Source organism: Electrona antarctica (genome assembly GCF_951216825.1).
Source record: "Electrona antarctica genome assembly, chromosome: 1".
In the NCBI taxonomy this organism is placed as follows: Eukaryota; Metazoa; Chordata; class Actinopteri; order Myctophiformes; family Myctophidae; genus Electrona; species Electrona antarctica.
In genome coordinates, this window is record NC_136806.1 from 56,905,558 (window position 1) to 56,933,361 (window position 27,804).

At 46.3% G+C, this 27,804-nt stretch overlaps 1 long non-coding RNA gene across 2 annotated transcripts in view; it reads left to right on the plus strand.

Moving 5' to 3' along the window:
• LOC306922851 overlaps positions 1 to 27,804 on the plus strand; it is a 171,727-nt gene that overhangs the window by 21,804 nt on the left and 122,119 nt on the right. The window lies entirely within an intron of this gene.

Consider the following 27,804-nt stretch of genomic DNA (forward strand, 5'->3'; position numbering starts at 1 on the left):
GACTGACAGAATTGGTCTGCATGGTGTCTACTTATTTAGCCTCTGGCTCAAGTATGTGTGTAATGCTATAATAAATAATCAAAACATAAATTATTATAGACCTACATAGTAATTATAATGTATGCATCTACCGCCGGTAATATTTTTTTTTATGAGCAATATATATGGCCATATTTTTTGGGCTTGTTTTTCAAGGTGCCATGTGGCTCATTTCTCTAACAAGATGTTGGCTTGTTTTTGGAGGTCGGTTGGCTTATTTCTCTCACGCGACTTGGCAACACTGCCAACAGCCATAATGGGCGGATGTTGAGCATGGAGCCCTGAATCTGCATGCGCCATCCGGGGTACAGAAGAGACCTCCACCTCCACCCCTTCCTTGGATCGCTCCTCCTCTCTCATGCATGTGGCCACCACCACTATAGCCAGCCTGTACATGCAACATAAATAATAGATGCATCATATGCATGAAGAGGAAGGGGTGGTGGGGGTTCTTAATTCATTATTAATTAGTCCCCTCCCAGGGAATCGGGGCTGGTGTGAGCAGGGGCCCTATACCAAACCCGGTTGCTGCAAACTGGACTTTCCTCTGGACTGCCCTCTGTAACCAATGGGGAGGGGGCAGTGACCAACTCCACACAGCCCTCTGTAACCAATGGGGAGGGGGCAGTGACCAACTCCACACAGCCCTCTGTAACCAATGGGGAGGGGGCAGTGACCAACTCTGTAACCAATGGGGAGGGGGCAGTGACCAACTCCACACCGCCCTCTGTAACCAATGGGGAGGGGGCAGTGACCAACTCCACACAGCCCTCTGTAACCAATGGGGAGGGGGCAGTGACCAACTCTGTAACCAATGGGGAGGGGGCAGTGACCAACTCTGTAACCAATGGGGAGGGGGCAGTGACCAACTCCACACAGCCCTCTGTAGCCAATGGGGAGGGGGCAGTGACCAACTCCACACAGCCCTCTAACCAATGGGGAGGGGGCAGTGACCAACTCCACACAGCCCTCTGTAACCAATGGGGAGGGGGCAGTGACCAACTCCACACAGCCCTCTGTAACCAATGGGGAGGGGGCAGTGACCAACTCCACACAGCCCTCTGTAACCAATGGGGAGGGGGCAGTGACCAACTCCACACAGCCCTCTAACCAATGGGGAGGGGGCAGTGACCAACTACAGCCCTCTGTAACCAATGGGGAGGGGGCAGTGACCAACTCCACACAGCCCTCTGTAACCAATGGGGAGGGGGCAGTGACCAACTCCACACAGCCCTCTGTAACCAATGGGGAGGGGGCAGTGACCAACTCCACACAGCCCTCTAACCAATGGGGAGGGGGCAGTGACCAACTCCACACAGCCCTCTAACCAATGGGGAGGGGGCAGTGACCAACTACAGCCCTCTGTAGCCAATGGGGAGGGGGCAGTGACCAACTCCACACAGCCCTCTGTAGCCAATGGGGAGGGGGCAGTGACCAACTCCACACAGCCCTCTGTAACCAATGGGGAGGGGGCAGTGACCAACTCCACACAGCCCTCTGTAACCAATGGGGAGGGGGCAGTGACCAACTCCACACAGCCCTCTGTAACCAATGGGGAGGGGGCAGTGCGCCTAGTCTCTGAAAATGGCTACGGGCTTCGTGGTTGTAAGTGGTCAGTGTTGTAATATATGGGAGGTTTGATCTGCACCCCAGTTTCTGTACGGAAGTATAGGCTACTGATAATTTAACCACTTGAGCCTTATTTTTTATACTTTCATACTTTTAGTTATACTATTGAAAATAGTGAAAATAGTAGATCTGCAAGCTCACAGTGCATCAAAGTGCCATGTGTTATGTGCTGCAAATCTCTATGTGCATCCCTGCTCTAATATGTAATAATAATATGTAACTAGAAAAGTCGCAGTTTTGAAAAATTGCAGTGTGGTTGCCACAGTCGCGTACATAGGCCCCTCCCACTAATATTGTCAGCCAATTACAATGTCACGTGACTCCTTGACTCTCTTGAAAAGTAATTTGAAATTTTCTATAACGCTTGAATAGTTTGGTCTTCTGCCCCTGCAAGGGAATTTATGTCTTTATAAACGATTGTAAAACATAGATTGGTTACGTATAACCAACAACAGCCAATTAGCTACTACAAACGTTATGCAAAGCTCGGCCAATCACAGCGGAAGTTAGGTAGGTTACTCCAGAATAATAATAATAAAGTGTGACACTAATAATACAATAGGCAAACATTTGGCGAAAATATCATTTGTGAAAATTTCACGGCATCATTCACAACCCAATAGATCGGCTATTTTCAGCAAAGACATTTGGTGTATAGGGTAAAAATTAGAGGGCAGAGAACAGCCCCCCTCACCAAAGTATATGGGTTCAGTCAAGAAGTCGATGTGCGGTACAAACCAGTCACATGTTGGTCATCTTTCTACTCTACTACGCCACAGTGTCCAACATTGAGTGACCGTTATTTTTCCAAAACCAGGCCCCATAATAAAATGAGCAAAAAAGCTGAGAGTGTGTGTGTGTGTGTGCGTGTGTGTGTGTGTGTGTGTGTGTGTGTGTGTGTCCTCAACAGCCAATAAGGGACGACCATTATTGGTGACTTAACTAAGGTACGTTTCAAGGTTGGTATAAGGTCAGCAGCAGTCGTACCCAGACAGACAGCAGAGAGCTCTATGGGGACTCAGAGCAGCAGTCGTACCCAGACAGACAGCAGAGAGCTCTATGGGGACTCAGAGCAGCAGTCGTACCCAGACAGACAGCAGAGAGCTCTAGGACTCAGAGCAGCAGTCGTACCCAGACAGCAGAGAGCTCTATGGGGACTCAGAGCAGCAGTCGTACCCAGACAGCAGAGAGCTCTAGGACTCAGAGCAGCAGTCGTACCCAGACAGACAGCAGAGAGCTCTATGGGGACACAAAGCAGCAGTCGTACCCAGACAGACAGCAGAGAGCTCTATGGGGACACAAAGCAGCAGTCGTACCCAGACAGACAGCAGAGAGCTCTAGGACTCAGAGCAGCAGTCGTACCCAGACAGCAGAGAGCTCTATGGGGACTCAGAGCAGCAGTCGTACCCAGACAGACAGCAGAGAGCTCTATGGGGACTCAGAGCAGCAGTCGTACCCAGACAGACAGCAGAGAGCTCTATGGGGATACATGGCCTACTTGTGTGCAAGGCACAAGTTGGCATCTTGAGAGAGTGCATTTCTAGTTATTATTGTAGCACTTAGCACACCTAATGTCTGCACCTTTTAACAGAGCAGAACATGATACACATCTATATGAAAATAAGGGGACAATTTGGTACTGACGATGAATGTTGACAACCTTGTGTTTTAGAGATATTTGTCGGGAACTCGGGAACCCAGCATGAAACCCCGGGACAATCCCAGGCAAACCGGGACGTCTGGTCACCATAGTTCAATGGCTGCAGCAAGAGCATGACTGCACTGAATATTCTTCTCTGAAAGCAGGACAGCTATAGCCGTGCACACAGACAGCTGACAGCCCATCAGCACCCTTTGGTTTAAGAGGCAGAGGGTTTGGCTGTGGAACAAGAGGGTGGGGGGAGGCAGGCTGGCAGTTGAGGGTGGGCTAATACAACAAATACAATCCTACTGACACAGAGAGCGCGTAAAGTCATTTATGCATGTTTGTTGGGGGTGGGGAATGTTGTGGTGGGTTATGTGGCTGCATGTTATTTATTTTTTTATGAAACACTGGCTACACGGTATAATCCTCTTGTTAATCTAAACTTGACACATTGCCAATTTTGAACGTAATCCCATTGTTCTATAGTGTGGCAAAAATACGTCTGTGTATTTGGAGCTTGCCTGTGCAAATTGCAGAAAGGTACACGCGGTGACATCCAACTGTAGGTATATAGAGTTTTACAAAAATATTTGCATTTATTGCAAGGCGAGAAACAGGCAAAAAACAAACAAAAAAAACGGTATGTGTGTGGCATGCATGTGTGAAGCAACCTTCTTCCTGTACCGCACCCCTCTCTCCCACCACTAGGTTGCACTGCTGGACCCCGAGCGTCCCTCTGCCCAGATTGAAGCCCCCTGACTCACCACAGTCAATGTGGCCCCCATTTAGGCCTGGCATCGAAATACAAAAAAATGTCTTCTAAAATCTGACAGTTTTCTGAAAAACCTTATGTTTCTGTATCAGTGGTGCTCAATATTTCATGTCAAGGACCCCAAAAAGTATATGTAATAGGCCGCCGACCCCCATCTGAAAATATGTCGTTCCAGGGACCCCCCCAGAAGCAAAGATTTGAGTTAAAATGTTCGCTCTGGAAGAATATATATTTGAAATTTGACCTACAAGCTAGTGCCGCGCTACAAGCTTGTAGGTCAAATTTCATGAGCTTGTAGGTCTGCTATTTTTCAACAGCTAAAGCATAACATAATGCTTAAAACTCCAAAAGGGGTTCCCGCCCAAAATGGGTTTTAAATGAGCCACACTATACAGCCTCATCCAATAGCAAACCACTAGACCACTCTCTGACATGTTATGTATATACTCAACCACACTGGCACACATACACACAGTACTGGATACGTGCCCGCTTTAGTCACATTGATATGAATGTACATAATCCTGTTTGTCTGAAACAGGCATGAAATATAAATATAACTGACCTAGATAATGTCATACTTGATCTCTAGCATCACCCCTGCATGTGTTTCCATGTGTTAATTCTTGCTTTCGGGACATTTGTTATACAGTGTGTGCATGATGCAGTGGTTGAGTAAAGAGAATAATAATTTGCATGCTATTCCCAAGATAAAAGTGTAAAAGTATTTTCCTCTGTCCTATATTCACCGGCGTAGGGTCCATTGGGTCACGCGGGCCGTGGCCCAGTCAGTTTAGAGCTGGCCCAGTCTAACTTCGAAGGGTGCATGCAAGCCGCCTTTGTTTTCAATGGTCCCCCCATTAGCACGACGGCAAACCGTTCTCACCTATCGGCCGGAGTTGCGCCACCCCCCCCCCCCCCCCCCACCCCATGAATTTGCCCAGTCCTAATTAAGGGGTTTGTAAAAGGGGTTCTTGAATTAGAAACGGTGCTTTTGTGTGGCTTTATTGAGAATTTTGAGTTAATAAGCTAAATAAGCATGCAGAAATAAAAAATACAATCAAGGACCATAGCGCCGCGGCCCAGCGACTAATGACAAGTACAGCATAGCACAGTATTGTACACATAGGCAGTATGGTATGACCATTTTAAAAGTGATAACATTAATTTCACCATACCATTATAGGTATAGCAAAGTCTTAATTTGTGACTTAAACAGTAGTGTGTGAATCACACAGCAATGCAAAGAGAATGTCCTATACTCTTAACTCCTTCTTATACTCTTAACTCCTTCCTAATCCGTTGTGTGTTAACAGGTTCCACTCACACAGAGGCCGCTGGTCTTGACTCTTCTCCCAGTCCAGTGTCCTCCATGCCTGTCGTCTGTTATAAGGCTGGAGAACAGCAGCAGCGGCAGGGGTTGTTTTGCTGACACGGAGAGAGAGAGGGCCCGGGTTCTGGAATGTTCTGGGCTTGAATGTTTGGGTCTCTGGGTCTCCATGCAGCATGGGGCTGGGCTGGGGGGGGGGGGGGGGATGGTGGATGGTGGCTGGGGCTGTAGGCACCACACTGTGCGTCTGAACTCCAGTCAACCCCTTGAATACCTCACCCCTGGGCAGGAAATTGAAATATTGTGCAGTATTGGCATGCATGGCGGCCATCTATCACAGGGGCCTAGTGCTGGGGGAACCTGGGGTAAGAGGAGACCCTCTGTAGATCAGAGATGGGCTGCTGGGCTAGGGTTCAAAGGTAAAAGAGGAGAAAACCTGGGCTAGGAAAGAGGATAGCTGCTCTTTGCAGAGGTCCACACACCCCGGCCAGCCTCCCTCCGTCCCCCCTGTGTTTCAGTGTGGTGCAGATCAACCCCCTGAATGTGTCTACTGCTGCCCCCCCCCCCCCCCCCCCCCCATCAAACGGAGCAATCAGTCTCTCCACTGCGCCCCACGGAGAGATGTCTGTGCCCCCGTGACACCTGCAAGCTATCTTCAATGTGTGTCAAAAGACGGGGAGACTTTTCAAGCCTCCGAGTGCTTTGCTTGTTCATTACTATAAAGGCCAGAAAATGGAGAAGGTGCTGTGCAAAGAGCAACAACCATCAGTGTGCTGTGTGTGTGTGTGTGTGTGTGTTGCAGTAATTCATTGCAATTTGGCATTGTTCCAAAACATCAACAAGTGTCGCATTGTTTGGAACAAACCCTAAAGTTCTTTTTAGTCTTTAAAATGCATGGCTTGGCACAGATGGCTATACTGGACCAAACAGAGACAGTCCACCAAATTAAAGTGCATGCCACAACGCCATCATATTGCGTAATACCCTGGTCACTATAGTCTGGACGTAAATACGTCCTCCGTCCGCCAGGAAAAGAAACAAGCCTGCGTATAATAACAACAGAGAGAGTTAGACGATCTCACTATGATTACATAAGAACAAAGATCGAGATGGGATGATGATGCTGAATGCCACTTTTAAAGCATATCCCGGGACGCTCGAGGTTTGTTGTTGTTATTTCACACTGCCGTTCGTTCGGGTCCGACAAGTAGGCTATAGGCTATAAAAGACTGCGTTCCGCGTGTATCACCTCGTTGTGAGTTCATCAGCACAGCCGCCTTGACCTCGAGTATTATTAACTCTCATCATCAGTCATGATCTGTCTGTTATAATAATTATGATTGTATAGTTCTAGGTATTGACCGGGGGGGGCTCGTTTTAGTATTCGGCTTGTGCCCACCATGCAGCCAGCCAAGCAGGAAGTGACATCAACGGGTCCAAAACTAAAAAAACAAAAAACAAATCTGTCGCAGGACGGTGTCTGTCTAGTGTCTGTCTGTCAGTCCGGCCGTGCATCAGGACAGGAGGTGCTTTGAGGAGGACGCCTCGCAGATCCACTGACTGTGATGCGCCCTGAGGGATGCAGGGGTTGGATGGATGCGATGGGGAGCAGATCAGAGTGCCACAACAGGCGAGACACGCAGCCAGACGCACTGACTGGAGGCACAGTGAGTCGCTGCTGCTGGCTGACTGCGCGCAAAAATGATACCATCAAAGCCTGATTTATATCTATAGACACTTGCTGCTGTCTATATATATATATACGACAATAGCTGATCTGTACAAGCTCACAGGGGCATCACACGGACGGACATGAGCTTGTATATCGGCTATTTTCGTGCGCAACGAACGAACGAACGGCGAGGCTGAGGCTTCACTCACTTCACTTTCACACGCAAGTTCAGACATGGTGCCATAGATAGATAGATACTCCACACAGTGACGCAGCACTATAGATGCGTAGCCGTAGATAGGCTAGCATGTTCCCTGTCTCAGGCTGTCTGGGCATAGTAGATCAAAATGCTGTTAGCAAACAGGGCTGCCGCGGTGTGCGGTTAGAAATATATAGATATAGAAAGTGTCGGGGAGGAGGAGTGTGATTTCGGTCACCCATATTATATGATTTAGGAGGTTATACTTCCCCATGGCTTGTTAATTGTCCGCATTTTGTGAGATCATAAATTGGAAATGATTTGAAGCGCAATACGTCATCAACTTTCTGGTGACCAGCGGGGTAGAGATTCATTTGAAAGCATTGTTGTTAAATCCACCCACCAAATCTAGCAGCACGGTGTTGTCATTGTCGTCCTCCTCGCAAGGGACGCTCTGAGCAGAGAGAGAGAGAGAGCGTCTAGACTAGACAGTGCAGTCACGTGGTCTTTGTTATTGAATGAACGCTCACTCATAAGGTGTGTGTGTGTGAGTGTGTGTGTGTGTGTGTGTGTGTTGCAAGATAAGATCGAATAACCGTACATGTTCCGTTTATGAAAATAAATTGAGGATATTTATTATGGCTAGTTAGAAAACATGTAGCCTGACTATCCAAGAAAATTAGCACATTAATGTCTCAAAGGAAAACATGAAATTGAAAGGAAATGTATGTTTACATTACATTTAACTTAAGCCTATAATAACTTATTAGGCTATATTTAGAACCACTCTCATCCATTTTGAATGATTGATTTAAAATTGTATTCACAGTATGCAGAATGGGTACATTTCAAACGAAAGCACACGTCAAAAACTGTTCCTGTGGACGACACCATATGATTAAGCATAAGGCCAGATACACTTGTTTCCAACAGGGTCCACCATTTTCAATTCATCAGAACATTTAGAGACGTACAAATACACTCCTTTAATAAAAAAAAATCGTAAATCACAAAATAAAGGAAGTAAAAAGGGAAAAACATATACATTAAGGGGAAAATGGTTTGTGGGGCGGTGGGGGGCTCAGACTTTATTTAGGGGGGCCAGTTTCGAATGGCAGGCGTCCGTAGGTGCCCTTTGAGAGCGCTTTTGAAGGATTCAAGGCATGCACATGTCTTAATGGCTGTTGGTAGGGCGTTCCACATTTTGGTGGCATACAGGAGCGAAATGAATACAGTCCCTTGTTTGAGCTGAATCTGGGTTGCACATGGTTTTCTGAACTCCCCCTGGTGTTGTGGGTGTGGACTAATGGTGTGACGTCTCGTTCTGCCTCTATTTAGATCGGAGCCTAATTTAACAGCATCCTAACAGCTGATTCATTGTTACAGCTCACATAAAAGTCAAAAGACCCCATAAAGTACATACATGCTACAGCACAACACCATTAAAAATTCTTTTAACTGTCGACGTGTGTAAATAATGTAGGTATTCAATCCACCGTACGTGTTAAATAATGCACAAACGGTATAGGTACAGTAGCGTTTCTACTACTGTATGCACTGCCCTATAGGATTATGGGACTATGTAACTCACCCTGCATGCTGTTGCCTGTGCCTGCCTGTCTGGAGCGATATCTTTATTATTCATGGTTGCGTGTAGACAGTGCTTAATCTCTGGGTTGACTATTGGCAGCCTGTGGCTCAGGGTGCAGAAGCTGTATAACTGCATTGGTAAGCCCTCACTTATAGCACCGTGGAGAGAACAATGCTGAGTAAGGGGCTCAGGCCATGGCAACAACAGTACCTAAACACCCATATCCCAGCCTGGCCCTTTGGGTCCAGTAGTATAAAGTATATGGTTTCTAACCTTTTCTGGATCAGGGCCAGCCATGCACTTGAAAGAAATGGTAGACGGCGGGCAGAGGTCATCAATATGTGTCCGTGGCTAATTCTCGATTTTGTTTTTACACACCATTGTAATGTTCTTATTTTGGTCAAAGTCTCCAGGTTTTCTTTAGAATATATGACACTTAATTACTATGCCACTTATGGCACATTAGGAGTCCAGCTATATTTATATAGCGCCTTTATCCACAGCGCTTTACTATGATTGTGCGTTACATTCAGTCGCCCATTCACACATATACGCCGATGGCAGGGGAGACCATGCAAGGCACCCGTGTTGTTTTTGGCAGCAAATTTCTGTTTTAGTTATAGTCATAGTCTCTTGAATAGTTTTCATTTAGTTTCAGTCACATTTTAGTCACCTGGAATGCTTTAGTGTTAGTCTAGTTTTAGTCTACTATATCATAAGATTTTAGTCGACTACATCTATAGTTGATTTAGTCGACTACAATGTATTTTGTTGGGCGTTGATGCCGTCGTAATGGCTGATTTTACACTTGCTGAAAATAGCCGATCTACAAGCTCAGCTTGTAGATCTGCTATTTTCAGCATGCAACCATGAGTGTAAAATGACTTATAGGCTACTGGATCTCTTGTCCACTAATCCCTTCCCAACATTTTAGTCTAGTTTTTATTTGTTGACAAAATCGACAGTATATATTTAGTCATGGTTTTTAGTAATCATAGTTTAGTTTTTATTTAGTTTTTATGTAGTTTTCGTCAGTGAAAATAGGTAGTCGACGAACATTTTTCGTCATAGTATTAGTCGACGAAAACAACACTGTTCAACACTAACTCTGGGGGTGCCCGGGATCGAACCGCTCCATCCGGGGCCACTGCCTCCCCCAAAGCGTTCGTGGCCCACCCGTCTGACCACCGTGCCATGTGGGTCAAGGTTTTAAAGACAAAATGCCATGTCATTAATTTATTGTATTTGATATTATTTAAAAAATATATATATCGACATGCATATTATAAATAAAATCAGTGTAAATGGTGTTATGCCAATTATTTGGAGGCCCCGCTTGCAATACCCTCACGGGCCACCAGTGGGCCCTGGCCCACAGGTTTGTGGGATTGGCTGCGGTGGTAGTAATTAGCCGTGCTAGGCCCAGCGAGCAGGGCCATATATATTGTTCATGGTGAAAGGAACTGGGCAGGGGGTCTATTGGCGGTCAACAGGTGCTGTAGGAGGAAGGCGTCAGGCGGCTCGGGCAATGGAAACCAGAGATGGGGCCAAACGACAGTGTCTCCAGCTCCCTGAGGTCAGCTCCTCTCTCTCCCACCCCTGGGGGTCCCAAAGCACTGCAAGTTCAAGAACGTTTTCCTCCCTCTGACAGATCTCAGTGTGTGTGTGTGTGTGTGTGTGTGTGTGCGCGCGCGAGCACGCTCGTGTGTGCATGTGCTGTTCGCGTGCACGTGCATGCACAGGGACGCGTGATGGTGTGTGAGGATGCAGGGGTGTGTGACACGGAGGTGAGGAGGTCAGGGGGCCATGTTTTGAGCTGTTGTAATCATCTGTCTCCCTATATCTAGCTCACCCATGCTCAAAGGCCTCTGGGAAGTCTTTGGCACAAACTCCCATGTGTCTGCTAGCATTACGGCACGCACTCTGAGGTGCTTTGATTGCCCATCTGTGAAAAGACAATGGGATTGAAAACAAAAAGAGTTCCCTAATGTATCTTTAGTCTCTCGACTGCCCCGGAGTTGCGTGCGTGTGTTTTTTAGCCGAAAAATCTTTTTAGAATATCGTGTGTAAAGGTTAACGGTCTTTAGAGTGTGGAAAAGCATTGTTTCCGACCATGTCACCCCCTCTCGCCCCCTCCTTGCTTCCTGGCTGTTCTGCTTGAACTCCATAATCCTGGTTACAGCCATTACAAATCCTGCTGTCTTGACTTGAGAGCCCAGACAGGAGACGGGCTCTGTAACTTGGTTTCATTTAGCATTCCACCGGCCTTTATGGGCAGGTGTTTGACATTACTGGCACAGTATTTATTGGCAACTTTAAAGGCAACTTTTTTTGCTTACCTCTCAATTAGATAAGTACATGCACACGGCACGCGCGCACACACACACACACACACACGCACGCACGCGCGCATGTGTGTACAGTACAGACATGAACACGCACTTGCACTGTACTCACACATTGCATTAATATGTGCAGCAGGCGCACATGCGTGCCGCTCTGAAGACATAAACACACACATGCACACTCAAGGCTTTAACATAGGGTCGACTGTACACGTATACTGTATGCAAGTAAATATCACACAGACAAACTATAGAACCTTCACTTTCTAGATTATTTCGTCACTGTCGGGCGGAAAGTTTGTATGTACAAAACTGTTACTTTTCAAGAAATGGAAAAAAGGAACGTGTGTTCCAATGAATCCAATGTAGTTGGTTTGATTGATTGAATACTTTATAACAGTATGTGACACAAGCTGTTAATACTATTCATTAGGTAAACTAGACCGGTTCCCCAGCTGGAGAGCATGAGTTGCTAACGATGGAAGTTGGAGATCCATGCCCCGCCCGGCTAGTACCCGTTCCACCCGTCTGTCTGTGTCCCTTTTATGCCCATATATGGAGATTTCTGTATCTGTCTCTTTGTGTCCCCTTTATTCCTATATATGGAGTTCTGTGTCAGGCATGCCCAAATATGGAGTGTTGTGATGTCAGAACAGGCCAGCTCCATATATGGACCCTTGGCAGGGGTCCTGTCCAGAGCCCGGGCAGAGGCCTTTTTTTGGCGGTTCTGGACAACCGTGGGTCCGACCGACTCGACATCCGGCACTGCACTCCCTGCGGGGTTGTGGAACGCGCTGAAGTCGGTGGGGCGAACGCTTTTGGAGTTACGTGCATCACAGACGTACACACGTACAGATGAGACGTACATAGAGACGTTGTGCATTCATAGATAGATAGATATCTATAAAAGTAAAACCCACAGACAGAAATGAACAGAGCTTCAAGCTCGGTTATTTTCGCTACTTTTGCGTGTGACACTGTCTGTCACACGACAAAGTTTAAAATAGGGCATTCATTTAAGGGGGGTGCGGGGGGGGGGGGGATTAAAAAAAAGATTAAAAATGGAGATGCAAGGTTTCTGGGCGATTTATCTCATTCATCACATACGCATAAGGCCAACTCTCCTTCAGCCGTCATTAAGGCTGTGTCGCCGCTGTGTCATGTACTGTACACGTGACGGCTGGGAGAGGTGTGTGTGTGTGTGTGTGTGTGTGTGTGTGTGTGTGTGTGTGTGTGTGTGTGTGTGTGTGTGTGTGTGTGTGTGTGTGTGTGTGTGTGTGTGTGTGTGTGTGTGTGTGTGTGTGTGTGTGTGTGTGTGTGTGTGTGTGTGTGTGTGTGTGTGTGTGTGTGTGTGTGTCAGTAATTACAGGAGCTCACCGGGGCCCGTGTGGCTGTGACGGGCAGCTCTGAAATCAAGGTGCAGCCCTGAGGAGAGCCGAGGACCCCGGCCCCTGTGCGCGGCCGGCATGCAGCCCCTCTCTCTCTCTCTCTCTGCTGTTTGATTGCTGGCAGCTGGGTGAGCCGTGTCAAGTGGCAGGCGAGGAAATGTCGAAATCCCCGATAAAGTGCAGCAGAGCCCTTAAAAAGCCATGAAGCCTGGCTGTAATGAGGAAAGTGATGGGGTCTGGGGGTTTTGGGTGCAGTGCTTAAGCATGGCAGGCGGCAGTTATACCTTGCTCGCTCTCGACTATGGTGTGTGTGTGTGTGTGTGTGTGGGGGGGGGGGGGGGGGTGTGCTTGTGGGAGAGGAGAGGTGAAATTGTTTAGTATATTTGACTTTTTCTAATCCTGGATTTAGAGGGATCCACCAAAAAAACCCAAGCATGTAAAACCATGCGTTAGGTCAGCTAAACCCATGATACAGAGGCGGCCTAAATCCTCCCTGAGGTCACCGTCGGACCCATACGGACATAAATCATGAATCTTACAGTACACGCAGCACCACGCCTCCCCCATGTCTTCCCATGCTCTTGCTCCCTTTGAAAGTTGCATTATACGACCCCGCTATTCTCAAAAGCCCCCACAATTTTCAGGGCTTTATTTGCCATAAATATCTCCCTTAGCTTCAGAGCTAGTGGAATAATTCCACCGATATTAACAGTGTGCGTTCCGGTGCAGAATGATTCCCGAGCCGCTGCAGCAGTTAAACGCATTCCTGGTTTTGTGGAGGTCATTATTCCTGCTTCTTAATCACCCCCTCGGCTTTTATAACCTCCCCGAGCCGTAGTGTGTGGCTGGAGGGAACCACATGTGGGCACAGACCAGGAAGTAACGGCACCGCCGAAGCCCTCCCCTTAGTCTAAACTAACCGCAGCTTACCCAGCGCCATGTTAGCAGAGGACGCTAACCACACTGTAAAGCCCCTTAGGGTCTTCATTTAACTCTGAGGGTGTACACCTGGAGACATTAACACTCGCACTTGAATTTAGACCCGAGGACGATTCTACAAAATGTCTTCTAAATACTGACGGTTTTCTGAAAAACCCTATGTTTCTACATGTCAGTGGTTCTCAAACATTTTCATGTCAAGGACCCCCAAAAATATATGTAATTGGCCACCGACCCCCATTTGAAAATATGTTGTTCCAGGGACCTCCCCAGAAGCAACGATTTGAGTTAAAAACGTTCACTGTGAAACGTTCACTCCGAGATATATTCAAAGATTTGCGCCACATTGTCACAATTTATCAAAAATAGCTAAAGCATAACATAAACACCAAATGGGGTTCCCATCTAAGAATGGGTTAATAGTACACTGTACTGTGTATACGAATGGCGTTTAAATATACAGTATAGGCCCAGGGGTGGGCAACTGGCGGCCCGGGGGCCACATGCGGCCCCCACCTTCACTTAATGCGGCCCTCAGGTTAATACTCAGAATACTGATATAATATTGGTTTCAGCTGTTACAATTCCACAACATGCAAACATGACCCGCTTTAATTACTTCAGTCTAAATTAGTAGCTCAATGCTCAACACAAGTATAATTAAAGGCATTTGAAATTACATCAAAATGTTAATTTTCAGGATTCCAATTAAAAAATAGCAAAAATGTAAGATTTCACTTCAAGTATAGCAAAAATAGACGATCTAAGCGCTGCGACACGTTTTGAGCTTGTAGATCGTCTATTTTTGCTACGACAGTAATATATGGCCCTAGGGAGTGAGAGTGGAAATATAGTGGCCCTCTCCATCGTCAAAGTTGCCCACCCCTGGTATAGGCCAATGTTAAATTAATTGAATTTCAATATAATTGTGAATAGTGCAATGTAGACTTTATGAATATTAAATGATCATGGAAATGTACATCTCAAACATGCATTTGAAGAAAAAACTATCCACTCGTATCATTTATCTCCATCTTTCTTTCCACCAAATCACTGTCACAGCTGCTGAAAACAACACAGTAAAAAGTCAAAAGATGTACCCAAATTGACCCTTAAACCCATTCTGGGCGGGAACCCCTTTTGGTGTTAGCATTATGTTATGCTTTAGCTATTGAAAAATAGCAGATCTACAAGCTCATAGCGCGCCACCGAGTGGCGCGCTACGAGCTTATAGGTCTGCTATTTTTGAAAAATCGAAGAACGACTGACATAGAAACACAGCTTTTTCAGAAAACTGTCAGGATGTAGAAGACATTTTTAGAATCTGATCTCAGGTCAAAATGGGTTAAGGGTCCATTTGTACTCTGAGATTAATAGCAAAAATGTTGCTGTGTGGAACAAGGCCCTTACTTCATACTTGTTATAATGATCATTATATTTCCCGTCTCAGTTTTTACTACAAAGCATGCTATTTATATTAGCAATGATCATCAGAGTTCAACAGAAGGCCTCCCCCGGACGGTGCTATATGGATATTGTCCTGGGTTATACGGTTGTGATGAGGATGCAGGGGGTGATGAATGGCACAGACCTGAAGCCAGAAGCTGAGGCCCCCAGTGGATCACGGCAGAGAGGAAGCGTTTCCCCCGCGGAGGCGGTGCGCACTCCATCCATCACCCCGTGCTTTACCTCTTCGTGCGTTCTGCCCAGGTGCTGAGAATTGAAGCGATGATTAAGAGAGTCGATTAGGCCGTGCTGATGTTTGCCCAAAGAGCCCGGCGAAACCTACCCAAGAGGGCTAGTGCTCCTCATAGCTCCCAACTAACTATCTATTTAAATCAGCTAGCCTTTCTTTTTAGCCCCTAGCCTATAGCCTGTATAGCTGATGGTACGTGTGAAGTGGCTTGTCTGAGGGGGCGGCGGGGGGGGTAGGGGGGGGGGGGTTGGTGCGCAGTGGAACAGCTGGGGCTCCCTTCAGACACCAAATAAACGGTTGCTCGCCGTGATGGGTGACACGCTGTCAGGGGTGCCGCTTGATGATATAATTTACCTAGGTCACAGCCACGCGTGGTGTTTAAGGGGAGGGGGGAGGGGGACCGGGTGAGGATGACGCCGAGGGTGGGTGGGTGGGGGATGATGCATAGAGACCCTCTCTCATGCCTGTTTACCCCTATCCCTGATGGCACCCTGCCTGAAGCTACAGCAATTATCACCTTGGAGGAATGTGGGACCCTTGTGTTAAATTCCCTTTGACCCCCCTGGTGGAAAAGGTCAGGGAGGGGGGGGGGGGGGCTCACTCCGTTGGGGTGGGGTGTGTGTGGGATGCTTACAGCTTGCGGGTGCAGGGAGAGGTTGTGTTGCGTGTGTGTGTGTGTGTGTGTGTGTGTGTGTGTGTGTGTCCGTCCAGGGAGATTCCCTAGCTCTCCATCCTCCTTATGCCCCCCGTCGTGTCCCTTAGCAAGGCAAACAGGATTTGCATGGCATGTTTACAATGCAAATTGCTTGTTGAAGACCATAATTTGATTTAAGGACTCGGTCGAATGTACTCTTTAGAGCGCGGGGGCTCCGTATGAGCCCTCGAGTCTTCAGGTGTTAGTTTGACACATGAGAAACATGTCTTTAAGCCAGTTGTTGTTTTTTGGTGCATAAACATTTAACTACCTCAATTTCTTTGTCTGTCTGTCTGTCTGTTTGCTTTGGGCCCGCACCTCAATGAATTAGCTCCCCCAAATGCCTGGCACGTTTTGAAGGCCTCGGCCATTTGAGATCCTTAATGTGTTTGTTTGTGTCAAGCTGTTTTTAGTACACAAGTGTAAATCTGAACTTTACAAGAGAGTGGAGGGCGCACCGTAAACCCTGGCTGTTTTAGTTAGCATACGTGTGCACATATAGGAGAAAGATTGAGTGAGGGAGTGAGAGAGAGAGAGTCAGTCAGGATGTATGGCTTTAGAGTTGGAACGTGTTGTGTTTCCATGTCACACACTCTAGGAAAAAATGACATGTCCTCAGCTGCATCACAGGACACACCCACAGATAATGCGTACAAACATACTCGCATGCACAGACACATGGAAATGCATGCAGCACGCACGCGCACACACACACACACACACACACACACACACACACACACGCACACGTACATACCGTACATCACAAACTGCATACTTAGCTATTCCTTCACATCCTCCGTGTCTCATGTCAAATGCAGTTGTGTGTGTGTGTGTGTGTGTGTGTGTGTGTGTGTGTGTGTGTGTGTGTGTGTGTGTGTGTGTGTGTGTGTGTGTGTGTGTGTGTGTGTGTGTGTGTGTGTGTGTGTGTGTGTGTGTGTGTGTGTGTGTGTGTGTGTGTGTGTGTGTGTGTGTGTGTGGTGTGAGTGTGGAGAAGTGTATAGTTTGGAAGTGGTGTCACATATAAGCTGTGTATAGACCGAAGGCACCGTGTGAAATCGATTCCATATGGAGTCACCATTTTCTGACCGTGATTGATGTGCCGAGCTTATGCATTTTTATCTCCTTTTCTTTTTTCTTTACGGCCCCTCCATCAAGGCTGTCTAGAAGGGAAGGTGGTGCTGTCTGTTATCCCATCATGAGGGGAGGCGAGCTATCAGAGCACCGTGAGCCCCGGCCTCTTCCACAGGTCTATCTGTGCTTGATGATAGGGTTGACTAGAGGAGTGTATTATTGTCGACCGTCGGGAAAGAAAACCTTGTATCTCTCCCTATTTCAACTTTTTATGTTTCTCCCCCCTAAATCAATTCCGTAAATGAATGCCCGGCGTCTGACAAAAGTATAGTGACAATTGCAGATGTGATCGTGTCGCATCATGCATGCGTTGTGAGCTTGGAGAGTGGCTATTTTCACTATTTACATTTTTTTTATTCCATATTTCTTTAAATAATAAAAACAGGAACGGTTCTGGACATACAAGGTTTCAACCCGACATGGACGATATATATATATACAGTGTATATATATATATATAGGATCTCTCCGTTGTGTGTCGCTTGGGTGCAGAGTGTGGAAATCCTCAGACTATAGGACGTGCATTAAGCCCTGTATTAATTCACTTTGCTGTGAATGGAGCTATAGCCTTGAGGACTATATGCGGCCTTTACATGTGACAAACCAGAGTTTCCTTGCAGTCACGTCAGATCACCCCGCCACCCCGTCCCACACCAAGACCTTCCCTCTCTCTTGGTGAACGAGGTCTGCAGCGGAGGCCAGACACCAACCCTTTATGATTGATTGATTGATTGAATAATACTTTATTAGCAAGAATGCACTATGCCTTGCTTCCATTGGGGTCCTTATCCAGCTACACTAATCGGAGAGGATGGCCATGGAGTTCGAGACAGCTTTGACCTCATGTCTCACAGCGCACGCACACCCAAATGACACGCCATTTTACACAACAATTGCTAAGTACTCTGCCAAGGTCCTATATGCTTATTATCCCGCCCTGAATATCTTCACATATTGTACAGTAAGCATGACACTGCCTTATTACACGATACCTCCGCTGGTTACTTCCTGAAGTGGTGCAACGTCATTTTCGTCATCACTTTTGGCCCCTCCCCAATTCTTTTTAGCACTAAACGCGAGACCGGGCGAGCTTCGAGTGTACTCAATTCATCGTAGCAATGACAAGCAAATATAAAACATCATATAAGTCAAAACATTGTAGTATGAAAAGTATGGTATCTCTGTCTGTGTGTTGCGTGTGGGTGTAGACTTGCCTTCAGTTGAACAGATTTGGAGCACCTGTTTTGGAGCTTGTAAGTTGTTACATTTATAGAAAGCTCATATTCATAACACGTCACGTTGTAAATGTTGTAAAGTTTTCAGTTTGGGTCTGGGGACCCTGTCTCAAAGGTCCCTGCTGTGTTGGGACGCTTGTTTTTACTTTACACACAAACACACACACACACACACACACACACACACACACACACACACACACACACACACACACACATGGGAGAAAGAAAGTGGATTAATGGATGAATTTGTCTTCAAGTGAGGGACAATTCAAACGGACACTGTGCAGATATAGTACACTACATCATGCAGATCTGGTTCACAGACAGACAGACAGATTGATGAGCTGAAGATGGCAAATTCACCGGGTCCCCCGACTCCGAAATTACCCGAGTGGACCCGAGACCCGCACAGGTCGGAGCCGTGTTTTATCATAATCAACTCGGGCAGGGTCGGAATCGGACGTATACCCCCCTCGGAACTCTGTCAATCATTATGTGTAATACCTGAGTGGATCCGAGAGCGGGTCGGGCCCACGTGACGATTATAAGAACTCTTTGTCTCTGCGGTGCCTTGTTAATATTCCAATCAGCCAAGACCGGTACATGCATCTGCTAAAACTCTGATGAATTGTAGTGTGTAAGAAACAAATTATCCGTTGATATTAAAAGCACGCACGCTGAGGAGACGAGAAGAGACGAGTCTCTCTCTAGTCATAAAATGGTATTTGGTCAATACGTCAGCAATATTATTTCACAAAGTCCACATTTATGTCTGCCTGGCTGGGTCGGGTCTCTCGGAATGTCGGAAATAATCGGATCTCGGTCGGGCTCGGTGCCGCCATTTGAAAGAAATCTCGGAACAGGTCGGAATCGGACGAAATTGTCACGGATCCACTCGGGTTTGGTTTAACTATTTGAAAGTGTTTTCGGTTTCCGGTAATATGTCACAAAAACCCCTTTTGGTGTTAGCATTATGTTATGCTTTAGCTATTGAAAAATAGCAGATCTACAAGCTCATGACGTGCCACCGAGTGGCGCGCTATGGTAGGTCTGCTATTTTTGAAAAAACGAAGAACGACTGACATAGAAACATGGCTTTTTCAGTCATTTTCAAACTGACATTTTTAGAATCTGATCTCAGGTCAAAATGGGTTAAAACATTTGCCGTATAGGGCCCGTTTTGAACCAAATGCCTCAAATCATGAACGCAGCAATTAATGTTCAATGGCTGTGAAACTTTGCACGAACCTTTCCACTAGGCCAAGGATGAAATGTCACCTGACATTTTTCAAATCGACCCATACATGGCGGTACAGGCATGATTCACATTTTGCCCTGTAACTTCGAACAATTCGTACAATTACAAATATTTTCCCTCGGATTCTCACTCTCCATATAAACCCTGGCCACTTAATTTGCCAGATTACACTTTTGCTACTACACTACAGATTGTATCCAGCACTCACACAAACATTATCTCTGGGGTCATGTGATCAAGATGTGTTTGTGACTTTGCGGGCCCTGGGTAGGCAACCCGGCCTGGCAGAGACCTGTGCTACGAGGAGAACACTTTTCTAATGAGTTCCATTGACCACCTTAGTGAATTATTTGGATCAACTTGTGATAAAATAATTGAAAATACACGGGGCCAAAAACACACTGCGTTAGCCCATTCTGCATGGGCGGGAACCCTTTTTGGTGTTAGCATTATGTTATGCTTTAGCTGTTGAAAAATAGCAGATCTACAAGCTCGCTTGTAGGTCTGCTATTTTTGAAAAATCGAAGAACGACTGACATAGAAACATAGCTTTTTCAGAAAACTGTCAGGATGTGTAGAAGACACTTTTAGAATCTGATCTCAGGTCAAAATGGGTTAATAATACACCATGTAATTGCTCGAGGCATGCGCAAAGAACTCCAAAGTTGACAGCTTGTTTCCATCTATCTATCTATCCATCTACAATCACATAATCACATTGCCTAATGCCTATAGTCACTGGGCTTGTTTTCTTGCTTGTTTCTCTCGCAAAACCTTGCAATATGGGGTACCTCCTGTTCTCATCACTTATTTATCTGCCCGCAGACAGAAAACACCCATCATACCTATCCATCTCCTCCCGCTGCTTTTCCTGCCTTTCAAAAACAAGGAGATGGTGGGACCAATTTACACACTAACACAAAACACAATGTAATACCGTGCTTACTTTATTTATATGGTCTCGCACCAACAAAGTACAAATTTGGCTTAAGACTTGATTTACTATGTTTCTCCTACACCCAACCAAGCTCCCCCACTGTCTGCATCCACCCAGCTGAGCCAACATAAGTCCAAAATCTATCAAATGTACCAAATTCTAGCCCAGCGCCTTTCAAACACAAAATGGGCATTTTTCGCCCAAAATAGGGATGCCAGGTCATATCTTTTATGGAGGATATATCATTTGTCTCTGTTTTTGGAAGATGTGTGCTCATAACGTGGTGATATATAGTAAAAAAAGATAAATACAAATAATGAATAATTTTGTGTATAGTTGTATATATTATAATAATGTGTCGTCACAAAATGGCAAGGCGCGCGCGCGCACGCGCGCGCGCGCGCACACACACACACACGCGCACACACACACACACACACACACACACACACACACACACACACACACACACACACACACACACACACACACACACACACACACACACACACACACACACACACACACACACACACACACACACACACACACACACACACCAGTGCGCCGCCCTCAGCATGCACACAACCACTGTTCTAATCTAGCCCATTCTAGCCAGGAGTTGAACTTCAAAGTTGCCACGGCAACCATTTATAACCCCCCCCATCCCCCCCCCCCCCCAAACAGCAAGCACTGCACTGTAATGGTTGAGGGGTGGACGTGGTGGGGGCTGGCGTAGGGGCTTCACTGTACTGTGATGGGGGGGGGGAGGAAATCTACTTTGAAAGGGGGGGGGGGAAAGGAGGGGCAAGAGCGCTATGATGTACTGCAGCAGAGAATCATGTCTTTTGATCTGTGTTTCTATGTTAATGAATTGGGATTTATGTATGCATTATAAGGCGAGCCCCCGTTCCTTTTATATGGTTTATATGTCAACACTTTTATCCTATACAGTCCTGCCCTGCGTCGTTCGCATTTCCCCAGGGTCCTTTATGTCCCTGCTGTCCGTTTGGTGTGAGGCGTTTTTCGAGACGCTGGCACAGCATTCCCCTCGACTGTGTGGCACTTTGTGACCTGTCTGATATAGCCTGACTGTCAAGCCCTGGGTTTGCACGGAGCACTGGCCCACGCTGGTTCACTCACACTCTTGCCTTACTACTACTACTACTACATACACTCAACACAACTGGGGACTTTAACGCACGCACGCACACACGCACGCACGCACGCATGCATGCACGCACGCACGCACACAGTCGCACACGCGCACGCACTGTACAGGAGTGATTGATAAAGGGGTGAAGAGAAAGGGAGGATTTAGAGGGTGAAGTGCGAAGGAAAGAATTGTCTTCAGCAGAGTACTTGATCCCCAAGGCCCAGGCGTTAGCGAGTTTCCCTGGCCGTGACCTTACCCCGCGAGGACAATCCAAATGTGTAGTGTTGTCCTGCATGCAGCTGCTGTGGTTAAGATGGGATAAAGAGAGCTCCAGCTGCATGTGCCAGTTAACATTCTCATCTGAAGCTGCAATAATGATACATGAACACATTCCCATTAGTGAAGATCATTCATTCCACACACACTTATCATACCAATAGTATAAAAAAATGTCTTCATCATGCAATAGGTTTATTAATGTGAAACCTCTCCACATCTCACCTTGTGTTTCTTTGTGTGCGTGCGACGTGTGTGTGCGTGCGTGCGTGTGCTTGTGTGTGTTCAACACACGGTGTGTTCTGTGTGGTCTGCTGCTTCAGCACAAAAGGAAGACTGGCCCGCCTTCACTCTTTGTTTTGCTCCTTGTAGGAGACTAGCAGCACCAAATTGTGGCTCAATGAGGCGTCTCTGTTTTGTAAGGTCTGATGGAACTGCAAACGAAACCGTCTGGGCCCACGGGATGCATGCAGGCCCTCTGCGATGTCCTCCATTGTGGCCCGCAGCCTCCTTATGAATGTTGGGTCTGCATGTTGTGTAATGCTTGGTTTGTGCCGAACACAGTATAGGCCAAAGGACCATTCAAGCAGTTTAAAGATGTCACCCAATGTTTGGAGCTGCTGTCCGTTCTGCTTAATTGTGACGAGGGCTGATTAGAGGGATGTTTAAAAGACAAGTCGGAGTGCTTCTGGCTTCGCTGCTTTCAAAGGTTTCGAAACTCGCAGTGAGTGTTGTAGCGTACGTTCCCACACATAGTCAACGTGCCGACGTGTCACTAGTGAGCAGAGTGGCGCGCGTGCATTTACGTATATGTGTCATTATGTGTGTTTTATTCATAGAAGGACTATAGGCTCAAAATGATATGTGCTCATTTCGCGATAATGATGCACTTCAATATTTCGAGCCAGCCATGGATGCAATTACGAGAAGCCGAACAGCCGTGCAGGGGCCGACCATACACGCAGGCAGCAATATCTGAGTTAAACTTCATGTAACCTCTGTTTAAGCAGGTAATAATCTCATTGTGATCTGTGATCTCATTGTGATCTGTGATCTCATTGTGATCTGTGATCTCATTGTGATCTGTGATCTCATTCCCAAGAGAGATCTGGAAGGACGGCGGCAGCCATCCACACGGTTACAGACATTCATTAACAGTTAACAGTTCATAAAATGATAAGCGTAATCAAATGAACACTGTGTTTTATTGCATATTTAAACGACGGAGATGCTCCCAAGCATCGAAATTACAATGAAGCTGTTGTTAAACATATGTTGGACTCAAAATACATCCAGAATACATTTAACCTGAAGTAACTATTATTTTTTCTTAACTTTTATTGCAAATCAAACAGTTGAAGTTGAAGGAGTCAGGAGTGTATACTTATATTCCCCCAAACCTTAACCCTAACCCCAATCTGAACCCTTAAACAGAGGGAACATAGGTCTGAGGGACCCCAGTGAGGTCTACTGACTTAATCAATATGAATGTGCATACTTCTGAAGTTGATTGTTGTTTGTGCCTGAATTACAAAAAAAAAGGCCAAAACAATTTGAATGAATGAATGAATTTACAGAGTCATGCCATGTTTAAAGGGGGCCTGCCTTTCATGTATCATATAGTAGTTAACTTCAAAGATGCTCCTCCTTGGCTCGATTTTAGCATTTCTCTCGACACCTCTGGGATGTGTGGCGAACAAAATGCGGTGAAGATCTGCAGATTGCATTCATTAAAGATAAGAAAACAAACACATGGCCAGAGAGAGAGAGAGAAAGAGAAAGAAAGGAGGGCCTTGGGAAGTTGAGAGTGCTGTGGCCCTTGTCTAAAGCAGTTATGAGGCCCACATTGGTGTCCCACTCTCCAGAGGCTGCTGCGGTAATTATCAACCAAGGGTGCACGTGTAGGCGTGCGTGCGTGCGTGCGTGCGTGCGTGCGTGCGTGCGTGCGTGCATGCGCGTTTGTAAGTGAGGGAGTATACACATGGCAGCCGTGGCTGGCTCTCATCGCGTGTGCATTTTGATTCTGTGTTCCGGGGTCCCCCCAACAGACTAAACTAGGTGTATTATATATCTCCCATCTTTACACTCAACCCTGTGTATCTTTTCATGCGTATGTGCTTCATGTGCATGCCCCCATACACTGCCTCTTTTCCTGTTTCCAGTCCAAGCACACATAGAGTCGGAGGGAGGGAGGGAGGGAGGGAGGGGGGTCTCAGAGGATGAGAGGGGGGGGGACATGGGGCCCAGGCAAGACAAAGCCCCATTCCCTGCTCCTCCAAGTGGAAAATGGCAGGAGAGCAGGAGGAGGGGAAGAAGGAGGCAGGAAGAGGAGGAGGAGGAGAGAGAAGGGACAGAGGGAGGGAGGGAGGGAGGGAGCTGCAAGAGACAATTAGTGGGATCTGCTAATCACCGGGGCAACTCTCATTTAATTGACATGTGAAATTTGGTTTGGTCTAAGGAGTCGATAGGAGTCGTGGCGGCACGGCAGGGCCCGGAGTCTTGAGTTGTGCTGCTGCATGGGAGCCAAAGCAGGGCCAAGTGACAGCTGAGTGCCGAGGCCAAGGTCTTTGTTCTACATGTAACGGAGGGGTTGGGTGGGGACACCATCTACCGGGGGGATTATCGGCCATTACGCCTCTCTAACCACTTTGGATAAATAACACCACGTCTTTGCCTTTACACACGTCGACACGCTCTCTCAATCCCTGTTTGTTTATCTGTTTGTGGACACACACACTCCTCTCATTCTACACACACACACTCCTCTCATTCTGACTGACTGACCAATAGAAAACAATACTTTAAAAAAATCGCTACAATAACTGTCTTTGATTAATTCCAAATGGACCGAGGGACGGGAGGCGGACAAAGAAGGGGGGGGGGGGGGGGGGGGGGGGGGGGGAGAAAAAGAAAAGGAAAAAAAAAAGATTCGACTCGCCAGTCCATTTCAGCTTGTAGAGAAATCAATAAGCTATTTAAGGTCAGCAGAAGGCAGCGGTGGTGTGTAGCGTCTTAACGAGGGAAAGCTTTGTGAAGCTGCTAACTTCCACTGATGCTTTAACAGCGCGTGTGCACACTCGCGCACGCACGCGCACACACGCAACTTGCAAGCCCAACTGTGTGTTGTATATTAAATTAATAAAGATATATTAGTGAACGAACACCTGAGCCAGGAATTAAATAATAAATAGCTGTAGGCGTCGACTGTTTTCCTTCTACCTATACGTTGTTGAATAACACCGTCACATCCCAATCGTACCAATGCCAGGGTATAACTGGCTCTCGATGGTGACGTAATGATGATATGTTTCAGTGTCGGGTGGATTAAAGGTAATGCGCCTATGTATACATGTATGTAATCTGACACCAATGCCATATCAAGCACAAATTAATCATTACGTCATACCACGGGACATACGCATCGGAGCACCGGACAAAAAACATTACTTGCACCCTCTGCATGCGCAAGTAATGACATTAACAATGAACAGAGTTTAATGTTTGTTTTTGTCTGTCACTGAGCAAATCGGCATATGTTTATGCATGTTGTTATGATATCGCGATGGTGTAAGATATGATGTTGTGTTGGTAAAGCGCCCCTCACTTCACACGGGTGTGATTTTTAATAGAGCCATGCAATTGGTCACATTGTATTACTCTGTGGTCACTCTGTGGCGTTTTCAGATATTTAAAAAGATATAAGCCCAAAATGGGGATACCAGGTTGGGAGGGTTTAACCAATTAATTAAGAGTTTAACCAATTCATTAAAAGTATTAAGAGTATCAAGGACAGAGTTGCTTTGGCAAGAGAGACACAGGAGGAGACTGAAGGCCTATTCATAGTCTGGATTTTCGGTGGTGAGGTGACCACCGGAGCTGAAATAACGTTGAGCGGTGGTGAGTAAAAACAGAGAGAAGGGCTGGAGCGGTGGCGGTGGTTTGCTCTTCACCGCGGCTCGTGACGTCATGTTGTAGTTCGGTGGTCACCTAACCACCGAAAATCCAGACTATGTATGAGCCTTTACGTGTTTGTGTAAAATAATTGTGGGCCCAACACAAATTAGGTCAACATTAGCAAACTGAACAAAGCGGAACTGGACTGAACTAACCTATGAGACTTGAGGGGAACATTATAATGTGGGTGATCAGACCACTATTAACATAAAGGGTGTTGAACGAAGAAGACTAAACATTTAAATAAACTACAAATAACTTCATCACAACCCAATTCAACATCAATCAATATAAACTAAGGAAAATGCAATGCAACTGAAATATCAAGAACACACTTGTCCAAAAACCTTAATAATACATTCCAAACTAATGAACCCCTGGGCCTCCCCCACAGTGCAGAAGGAACATGGTGCAGTCCAATTTGCCCCTGGTCCTCCCCCACAGTGCATAAGGAACATGGTGCAGTCCAATTTCCCCATCAGCTCTATATAAGCTGATCTGAAGCACCTGGTACCTCTTTGCTCTTTCCTGGCTTGGCCCCAAGGACTGTCTAAAGAGGATGAAACGCGAAGACCGTACGGGCGACGCCATGTTGCTCCATGGTGCTCCATGGAAGGAAAGAAACATGCGCAGTTGAGACCAAGGAAGTCTTGGCTGCATATAGCCCATTGCGCATGTTTCTTTCCTTCCATGGAGCACCATGGAGCAACATGGCGTCGCCCGTACGGTCTTCGCATCTCGTCCTCTTTAGACAGTCCTTGCTTGGCCCAAGGAAGCTCTGAGAAGGAAGAGAAGTGGTCAAGTGACTGGGCTGCACCATGACATCTTCATGGACACTTTCATGGGAGCCAAACTCACACCGGAAGTGCAATGAATACATGGCAGTGAATGGAGCCGGCAAGGACCAGCTCATAACAAACATTATTTATGAACAATAAGAGACCTTTTGTAAAGTAATCACTTCTGGAAAATAACAGAAGACATATCACAGGTTGTTTTCTAATCACTTACTTTTCGATGTGCACAGAGTGCACAGTATATCATTTTATCTGACGATCTAAACAGCAGCAGGTATCGTTTCTGGCCCGAAGTATCGCGAGATTTGGCTGCCAGACAGGAAACGGTGGGAAGTCTCGTGATACTTGGTGCGTTCAGAAAGGTACTTTGTGCTCTTTAGATACCATACCTCCTATAAGAATTACACAGTGTACACATCGAATAGCAACACAGCAGACAATAATGTGTTACATGTCTTCTGTTATTTTCCAGAAGTGATTACTTTAAAAAAGGTCTCAATTGTTGTTATGAGCTGGTCCTTGCCGGCTCCATTCACTGCCATGTATTCATTGCACTTCCGGTGTGAGTTTGGCTCCCATGAAAGTGTCCATGAAGGTGTCATGGTGCAGCCCAGTCACTGCTTGGCCTCCAAGCAGCACTCCTCAGAACTGACTACGCAAAAAATAAAATAGAAAATCAATTGAGTGCAAATTAAATAACTTCAGATGAAAACAACTTGACAACGACAAAGGTTAACCAAATGTATGTGCACTCCAGCAGCCAACCTTTATGTACAACTTGCAATAAATTGTTAATTTATATGTTTGTATTATGTAGTTCTGAAAAGCAATCCGAACTACATTAATAAACCAAAAAAGAAAGGTTTCCACCATGTTTTTTTCAAGGGCAATAAGTCTTTGGTTGGCTTTGATGATAGTATTAGTCAAAAAAAGCCTCTTGGCATTATCAGGTCACAGGAAAGTAAGAGGTGGGTGGGTGGGTGTGTGTGTGTGTGTGTGTGTGTGTGTGTGTGTGTGTGTGTGTGTGTGTGTGTGTGTGTGTGTGTGTGTGTGTGTGTGTGTGTGTGTGTGTGTGTGTGTGTGTGTGTGTGTGTGTGTGTGTGTGTGTGTGTGTG